Below are 9,713 nucleotides of genomic sequence, written 5' to 3' on the forward strand. Positions count from 1 at the left end.
TCCTTACTGGCTGTGGGAGCTGTGAAGGGGCTTTGAGCGGGCAGGGAACCGGAAGCCCGCAGAAGGAGCTGTTCTTTGAGGGGCGTGGCGCCGAGTCCACATGGACCAGTGGCGCTGCCAGCGAGTTGGTGCATCTAAGAAATGATTCATTCAGCCCAGACGGATCTAACAGAGATGCCGGTGATGCGATGGCCACGGGGAAGCCAAAGACCAAAACTCGTCCACCTTGGACTCTAGAGTCCTGTTTCTTGAGAGGGAGATAGCTAGACAGGAAGGCGAGTCAGGGCTTACGGCTCAGTGCTGTGCAGATAATAAAAGTAGCTAACGTGAAATTGGCTGAGAACAGAGGGAGTGGTCCCGTGACGCCTTCTCTGGGGGGTGACCCTTGAGCTGAGACTGGAAGGATGGTTTCCTGAAGAGCAGGGACAGGGCTTTCAGACAGAAAGGGACGCACATGCCGGACCCCACGGGAGGAAGGGACAGGCTGTGGTCCCGGGACAGGACAGGAGAGGTCAGTGGGGCTGGAGAGCGGCGCTGCGGGGGAGGAGGCGCAGGACGGTGTGGACAAGCAGGCCCGAGCTTAATGGCAGAGTCTCCTTTCTCCCTCCCCTGGATTATTCCAGTCAGCATAAGCCCTTAGCATATTATTTCTCATCTTAAAAACCCCAGACCTCCTGGGGTCCCATACCTCTTCACATCTGCTGTATTTCTTTGCTTCCTTTCATAGTAGAACTCACGCTGCTTGTCTGCTGGCTGTCTCCAGTGTAAACTAACCTCCCTCCTCTCATCCTTTCTCCCTCATAGCTTTTAATTCTTAGAAACTGCTCATGCCTAGAGGTGTAAGAATAGTTGGGTGCACCTCAGAGTGCACCCTTCACCCATATTCAGTAGTCATTTTTTTGACCACATTTGCTTTGAGGCTTTTGCTATATATATATGCTTTTTTCCCCTGATCTATTTGAAAGTAAATTGCATGACATTCTACCTGTAAATACCTCTTCACAGATCTTCTTAAAATTAAGGATATTCTCTTTCAAAACCACAATATAGTGATCAAGGGCAGGAAATTTAACATTGAAAATATAACCCATATTCACATTTTACCCATAGTTCCCGAAATGCGCTTTTAAAAATTTATGTGCAGTGAGAGTCACTCTTGTTGACGTGTAGCTCTGAATTTTGACACATGCACGCAGGTGCGTGCCCGCTGCTGCCGTCAAGGTATGGTCTGGTCCCAGCCCGCGCGTGCCCCTTCCCCTCATGGCCTGCGCTTCCCCACCCCAGCCCTGGCGCCCGCTGACCCGCCCTCTGTCCTCGGAGCTGTGTCTTTCCCACGATGCCAGGTCAGTGCGGGTGGCAGCAGGTAGGCCCGGCCTCCTCCACTCGGGCTGATTTTGGAAGTCCGTCACGGCGTTGTTTCGGGGTCAGTTTCCTCGCATTACCGAGCGGAACACATGGAATGAGTGTACCGCGGTTTGTGCATCCATTCCCAGCTGAAGAACTGGTGAAGAACCAGTGGTTCCGGTTCTTAGTGATCTGCATTGGTATAAAGCGATTTTTAAATTGGCATAAAGGCTTGAATGCGAACCTCAGCTCCTACTGCTCTTCAGAGGAGAATTGCTGGGCTGCGTGGTGTATGTTTGACTCTAAGAAGCGTCCAAGCTCCTGCCCTGATTGGACCTCTGTATACTCCCAGCAGCAGCATTCGAGTTTCAGTGTCTCTCACCTTGTAGCAGTTGGTTCTGTGCTTAAATTTTATCTTAGCCTAGTGCGTGTGTAGTGGCAACTCAGTGTGGTTTCAGCGAGCCTTTCCATCGTGATATTAGCATCTTTCTGGGCGCTCACCATCTATAAAGCCTCTTTGACGGCATGTGTGCATCTTTGGCCCAGTTTTAAAATATTTACTTCCTGTCATCTTTTTATTTCTGAATTGACATATACATGACTTATTATATTAACTTCAGGTGTACAACATAATGATTCGGTATTTGTATACATTGCAAATGATCATCACAGTAACCCTGGTTACCACCTGTCACCACACAAAGTCACAAAACATTTTTTTGTTATGAGGACTTTTCAGGTCTATTCTTACCAACTTTCAGACATGAGCACCGCATTGCTGGCCGCCCTGACTGTGCTGGACGGTACAGCCTGCGGTCACCCACGCTGTAGCCCCTCACCCCCTTCGCCCACTTTGCTCCCTCTGGCGGCCCCCAGTCTGTTCTGTGTGCGTGAGTTTTCATTTTTTGTATCTTTCGCATATAAGTGAAAGCATACCACGTTTGTCTTTCTCGCTCTTATTTCACTTAGCATAATACCCTCAAGGTCTGTCTGTACCATCACAAATGGCAAACTTTGATTCTTTTTCATGGTTGAGTACTATTCCATTGCACACGTGTGTGTGTGTGTGTGTGTGTGTGTGTGCGTGCGCACGCACACACACACACACACACACACCTTTCTCTATTCATTTGTTCACATGTCTCCCCACCTGCTTCTTTCAAAATAGACCCAAGGCCTCTAGATGTGTGGTGTGCCTGTAGCCTGCCCCTCTGGCTGAAGCTGCAGGTGTAACCAGGCCTTTCCACAGGAAGCCTGGCAGTGGGCTCCAGGCTGAAGTCTGTGCGGTGCCCTGCAGGTGCTATCCTGCCAAGAAGTATCTTTGATTGTTTCAGGTCCATGAGGCCTGGAAATGCCAGCCCCCTTGCACACCAGAGCCAGGCGCTCGGGGATGTCCCCTGTTGGGGCTAAGTGTGCCCACCAGCTTTAGCAGGGCCATGGGGGAGGGGGAGTGTGAGGCTGGGCACGCCTGCTGGCTTCAGCAGGGGCAGGGGGTGGCATGGAGGTGAGGCCTGCCCCCTGGGGTTCGCGGGGTAGAAAGGGCGTCCACCTAGGCGGCTGGCTGGTGCCTGCATCCTGGGGAGAGCCCCGCGGGCCCCTGTCCCTGCCGCAGACGCTGCACGGCTGGCCGGTCAGGCTCTCGTGTGTACTCCAGGCACCGGCACGCTCCCTGCCTTTGCCAAGGGTTCTGAGGCATGTGAGGCTGCCCGCGAGCCCTTTCAGAGTGGATTCTCTGGCTAGACACTTACCCTGTCCCTCCTACTTCCCGCATCTCCCTCCCTGTCCTGGAACACAGCAGGGACTTGCTTTTATTCTGGGGGGACGTCTTCCGGGTTCACAGTTGGGTCCCTGCTCCAGCTGGCACCATTTCCCTGCCTCCCCTCGGGGCCCCTCCTCACCCCACGAGTCTCTGTCGGCCCTCTCGGCCCAGCGAAGCCCAACATCCTTTTTGCAAACATGTATGTCTCATTTAGCGTTGACCCCCCAAATAAAAGGAAAACATGTTAAAAAAAAGAGTGGCATCTCCACTCCATCTGGGATGTGCTTTCTGTTGGTGTTCAAAGCCAGCTGCGGTGGGGCATCTGTCTGCGGGGCAGGTCCCAGGGTTGGGGTACCCAGTGTGGGATACAGACCCCTCTCTCCTCAGAGAGAAGCGCCGTACTTGTGAGATCCCCCAGCTGTGGGTCTCTGGGCCGGGGATGGGGCTTTGGGTGAGACGGCGTCTCTGCCTCTCTCATCCTTTGTTGTTGAGGAGCGGTTGAGCTAGTTTTCAGAGGGAGTTGTCCCGTATGCAGCTGTAGGTTTGGTGTGCCCTGCGGGAGAGGGTGAGCTCAGGGTCTTCCTACACTACCCCCTTGAGCCAGCTCCATCTCTTTTCTGATTATTGATCTTTCGATAGCTCTTTATATTCTGGACACAAGTCCTATGTCAGAAATTTGACTTGCAAATGCAGTTGACCCTTGAACAACATGGAGGTCAGAGACAGCGAGCCCTGCTCAGTTGAGAATCTGAACGTAGCTTTGCAGTTGGCCCTCCATCCACCTTTCTGCATCTTTGGACTCAACTGTGGGTAGCATAGTATTGTCATGCGTATTTATTGAAAAAACCTGCATGTGAGTGGACCTGTGCAGGTCAGAGTTTCTGTATCATTCAAGGGTAAACTGTATTTTCTACCATCCTGTGGCTTGTCTTTTGAGTTTTCATTAATAGTGTTTTTCAAAAAGCAGGAGTTTTAAATTCTGATGAAGTCTAGGATACACATGTTTCCTTTTATGGGTTCTGCTTTTGATGTTGTATCTGAGAACACTTAGATGTTCTTAGATAAAGTCATAGAGATTTTCTCTTTTGTTTTCTCCTGTAAGTCTCCAGGTTTTTTGTTGTTGTTGTTTTATAATTATGGTTTAGATTATTCACTCTGAGTTAATGTTTGTATTAGAGGTGAAGAATGGGTTGAGGGTTTTTTTAAACCTCTCAGAGGGATTCAGTTTTTCCAGCATCGTTTGTTGAATAGACTACCTTTCATCACTGAAATGTCCTTGCGTCTTTGTCACAATCAATTGGCTGTATTTGTCCCAGTCTGTTCCTGGGTGTTGTTTTTCACTGATCTGAGTGCCCGCACGTGAAAGTGACAAGAAGTGGTCATGAACGACTCTGTGACTATCAATCTGACAACACAGTAGGTCTTGGAATCATATCGTATAAGTCTTCCAACTTTGTTCTTCTTTTTCAGAATTATTTTGACTATTGTAGTTTCCTTGTCTTCCTATATAAATTTTGGAGTCATCTTGTTGATATCTAAAACAAAAATCCTACTGGCATTTTGAGTGAGTGAGCGAAAGTCCCTAAGTTGTGCCCGTCTCTTTGCGACCGCATGGACCGCAGCCTGCCAGGTTTCTCTGTGCATGGAAGTCTCCAGGCCAGAATTCTGGAGTGGGTAGCCGTTCCCTTCTCCAGGAGATCTCCCCGACCCAGGGACTGAACCCACGTCTCCTGCACTGCAGGCAGATTCTTCACTGTCTTAGCCCCAGGGAAGCTTGATTTTGATTGGGATTAAATCTAAAGATCGATTTAGGGAGAATTAACATCTTAATGATACTGACTCTTCTAATCCATGAACACAGCATCTGTTTGTTTGTTTAGGTTTTCTTTGGTTTCTTTCATCACTGTTTGTGGTTGTTAGCATATTGTACTCAGTATAACACGTTTTGTTAGATTTATACCAAAGTATTTTATAGTTTTTGATGTTATTGTAAGAAATTTTGATTTCCAGCTGTTAATTGCTAGTTTATAAAATACAATTGATGTTTAAAATATTGAACTTATGTCTGGGAGTTGTCCAAGCCCAGTTATAAAGAAAATGAGGAAATAAGGAAAAATAAGGAAAAAAAAAAAAGAAAAAAGAAAGAAAAAAAAAGAAAACTTTTTTGTAAGTACTTTGGGATTCTTCTGCAAACAGGAACAGTTTTATTTATTCTTTTCCAGTTTATATGCTCTTTATTTCATACTTTCCTTGCCTTATAGCACTACTGGCTGGAACTTCAGTTAACTGAGTGGTGAGAATTGACCTCCTTGTCTTACTCCTGATCTTAGGAGGAAAACTTAAGTATATTATTTGTAGGGTTTTTTTGTTTTTGGAGATGCCTTTTTTTAGGTTAAGAAGATTCTCTTTTATCCCCTAGTAGTAGAGAGTTTTTATTATAAGTTTATATTGAATTTTATCCAGTTTTTCTTTCTGCACCCACTGAGATGGTCATGTAGTTTTTCTTCTTTGTTCTGTCAGTAGGTTGAATTATATTAATTAAAAAATCTTAAACCAGCTTTACATTTCTGGGAAAAGCCCCATTTAGTTGATGAGTGTTGGGAAGATCCTCTGGAGAAGGAAATCGCAACCCAGTGCAGTGTCTTGCCTGGGAAGTCCCATGGACAGAGGAGCCTGGCGGGCCACAGCCCATGGGGTCACAAAGGGTTGGACACAGACTCAAATTAGCGACCAAAGAACAAAAATTAGCAAATTACTCTTTTTATATATTGCTGAGTTTGCTGATGTTTTATTCAGAATTTTGTTCATCAGAGACTTTGGTTTGTGTTTTTCTTTTTTTGCAGTATCTTTGATTTGGTCATCAAGGTCACACTGCCCTCATGAGATATGGGACCTCATCTTTGGCTTTCTGGAAGATGTTGTATACAATTAGAATCATTTTTTCTTTGCTTAAATTTTTGGTAGCATTTACCTGTGAAGCTATTTGGTCTGAGTTCTCTTCATTGGGAGGTTTTAAACTCCCAATCTCTTTAAAAATCCAATCTCTTTCATAGTCACAGTGCTGTTCAGTTTATATATTCCTTCTTGAGTGAACTTGAACAGATTATGTCTTTGAAGAAATTTCTTCCTTTAACTGTGTTGTCAGATTGATAGTCACAGAGTCGTTCATGACCACTTCTTGTCACTTTCACGTGTGTGGTGTCCAAGTGATGTCCCCTCCTTCCTGCCAGCAGTCCCGTGTGTCTTACCTCTTTCTCAATCTGACTAGAGGTTTATCAATTTATTAATCATTTCAAAGACCCAGCTTATGGTTTAATTGACTTTTCTGTATTGGTTCCCTATTGATTTTGTTCATTTCCATCCACTGCTTGCTTTGAATTTAACGCATTCTTCTTTTTCCAGCTTCTAAAGGTGGAAGCTTACTTGAAACATGGTTTTGGTTTTCAAATATAAACATTTAATGCTATAAATGGTGCTGGAGAACACTCTTGAGAGGCCTGTGGACTGCAGGGAGATCAAAACAGTCAATCCTAAAGGAAGCTAATCCTGAATATTCATTGGAAGGACTGATGTTGAAGCTGAAGCTCCAATACTTTGGCCACCTGATACGAAGATCCGATTCATTAGAAAAGACCCTGATGCTGGGAAAGATTGAAGGCAGGAGGAGAAGGGGACGACAGAGGATGAGATGGTTGGATGGCATCACCGACTCTGTGGACCTGAGTTTGGGTAAACTCTGGGAGTTGGTGCTGGACAGGGAGGCCTGGCGTGCTGCGGTCCGTGGGGTCAGAGAGTCGGACGCGACTGAGCGCCTGAAGGCCAACAGTGCTGTAAACCCCTGAGTACTGTTTCAGCGGCATCTCCTGAAGTTTTAGATTCTACTTCGATGTTCAGTTTAAATATTTTCTGATTTTGTCTTTGACCCAGGCACCATTGTTTTCACAAAAATGGAGATTTTCCAGATGTCATTCTGATTTTGACTTCTTTTGATTGCTTTATGGTCAAAGGACATGCTTTATATGCCTCAAGTCAGTGCTGCAAGAGAAAAGAGGATGCAGACAGACAGCAGCCGTGCCCCCCAGGGGCTGCTTCTCTGGGTGTGACTTTCCTCCTCAGTCTGTTTTGTTTCCCTTTTGCTGTTCAGAGTCTCCAGGGAGCTGCTTTTTGTGTGTTGTCAAACTTGTTAGTTATCTTCCACAGTAGAGAGGACTGTGGTGCACTTACTGCGTCTTGACTGGTACCAGAGATGTTACTGCTGCTCCTGGCGGGAGCCCATTCCTCAGTGTCCAGGGTCAGAAAATGTACACTGTGTTGGTGGCCGTGTCCTTTAGTTCTCAGCGCTCCCTTGGCGTGGCTTTCTGTTTTGTAGAGTGCTGGAGTTTCCGCAGAGCAGGCTCCGTTCTGTAGAATCTCTCTCCCATGCCTCAGACTTTTCTCCTCCCCTTTCCAGTGAAACTCTCTTGCCTGATGGCTTCTGTATAGCTTCATCCAGTCGGTATTTCTTGGTCTTCATCTTGATTTCTCAGCACATGCAGCTCTTCTCTTGAAGTATTTGTTCTGCTTGGCCTTTGAGATGGCCCCTCTGGTTCCTGCTCACCTGCATGGCCTCTGCTTCTCATCTTCCTCATTGGTTCCTCTCAAGGCCCGGCCTCCAGACCTTAGAGCCTCTCAGACATCAGTCTTCCTCTACACCGGGTCCCTGCATGATCTCATCCATCCCCAGAATCTGCAGCTCCACCCATTCACTAGGGCTCCCCAGGTGGTGCTGGTGGTAGAGCGTCCACCTGCCAATGCAGGAGACACAGAGACACCAGTTGGCTCGATCCCTGGGTCGGGAAGACCCCCTGGAGGAGGAAATATCAACCCACTCCAGTATTCTTGCCTGGAGAATCCTTGGACAGAGGAGCCTGGCGGGCTACGGTCCATGGGGTCACGAAGCATCAGACACGACTGAGCGACTGAGCATGCGTGCACCCATCCACTGATTCTCAGGTACAGCTCCAGCTCAGGTAACTGTAAACTCTGCCTTAAGGCATCCTCGTGTGTGTCTGGTAGGCATCTCAGACTTAGATCATGTCCAAAATAAAATTCCCGATTTCCTCCCTATCTGAAACCTGTTCCTTCTGTAGTCTTCCTCTTAGTGAGTGCATATGTCATTCTTCTGGCTTTTTGGGGTAAAAATCTTGGCATCGCACTTTATTCCTCATCTTGTCTCACACTGCGTCGTACTCATCTTTCTGAAATACGTTCAGAATCTGAGCACCTCTCTCCTCGGGAGTTAGCAGCTTGGTGCCGCCGCCATCATCTTTCTCATCTTTCTGCCTCCTGCTTCTCACGGTCTGTACTTTACATCAGCCCAGTGGTCCTTTTTATAACTCAAGTCAGATAATATTCATTCCCCAATTCAGACCCTTAGTGGCTCCTCTCGGCTCGAGGCACAGCACAGCACCCCCGGAAAGCCCATCTGAGACCTTCAGCTCCCTTCCCCTTGCCCGCCACGTCCCCACACTGGCCTCGGGGATGCTCTTAGATCACAGCCATCAGTTTTTGCCTTGGAAAGCCCATCTGAGACCTTCAGATCCCTTCCCCTTGCCCGCCACGTCCCCCACACTGGCCTCGGGGATGCTCTTAGCTCACAGCCGGCAGGTTTTGCCTCAGGGCCTTTGCACTTGCTGTTCCCTTAGCTTGGAATGGTTTCCCAGGTGACCGCATGCCTCGTTCTCTCACTGAACTCAGTTCTCTGCTCAGCTGTCCCTCTATAAAGAGGCCCTGTTTAGAATAACACCAAGCCTCTGTGCCCCTTATACTCCGTGTTGCTTTTACCAGATTTTCTTTCTCTTTATTGTGCTAATCCCACCTGGTGTGAAGCATTGATCAGGTGCTTGCTGATGGTCTCTCTCAGTAGAGTGTAAGCTCTGGGAGGGTAGCAACCACATCAGAATGATTTGGATCCATAATGCTCAGTAGGGGTTTGTTTTATAAAGTAGGTGATTCAGTAAAGTGCTTTTGAATGTGTACATTTTAGTCTCTGTCCTGGGGATGGGCTCCTTGGAGCCATCCAGACTTTCTTCCTGCAGTCATGGCCCAGGGGGATGGTGGCCCCTTGCTCCCCATCCTCAAGTTCCCAGGCCGGGCAGCTGGGCCACCCACCTGGACGCCCCTAACTGAGCAACTCGATCAAGCGTCACAGTGGACATTAGCCTGCCTGCATCTCCTGGTGCCAGATGCCAGGGGCAAGGAAGCGGTTACGAGTTGCCCTGCTCTTGAGGTGCAGAGAGGTCGGTGGTACAGCCTACGTCCCAGAAGTCATCTGGATGCCCGTTTCTCCATCACTCTCGGTCCCAGCAGGCAAGGGAGGAGACTGGTGCCTCGGTTCCGTCTCGCTCCTTCTCTTCGCTCTGCCCCATCTGTTGTCAGATCTCATTCGAGGAAGCCTAACCAGAGGCCCAAGGCTGGTGAGAGCAGGCGGCTGCTGGCCAGGCCAGGTGGTGGCTGCCATGCTCTGTGGCGCCAGGTCGACGGAGCTGCAGCTCAAACTGAGGCAGGCACACCGCTGGCGGAGTGGCGGCTCCGGGGTGTGGCCTCGGGCTGAGCTGCTCCAGGGTCTCTC

Source organism: Bison bison, unplaced genomic scaffold, assembly GCF_000754665.1.
Source record: "Bison bison bison isolate TAMUID 2011002044 unplaced genomic scaffold, Bison_UMD1.0 scf7180017864516, whole genome shotgun sequence".
Classification (NCBI taxonomy): Eukaryota; Metazoa; Chordata; class Mammalia; order Artiodactyla; family Bovidae; genus Bison; species Bison bison.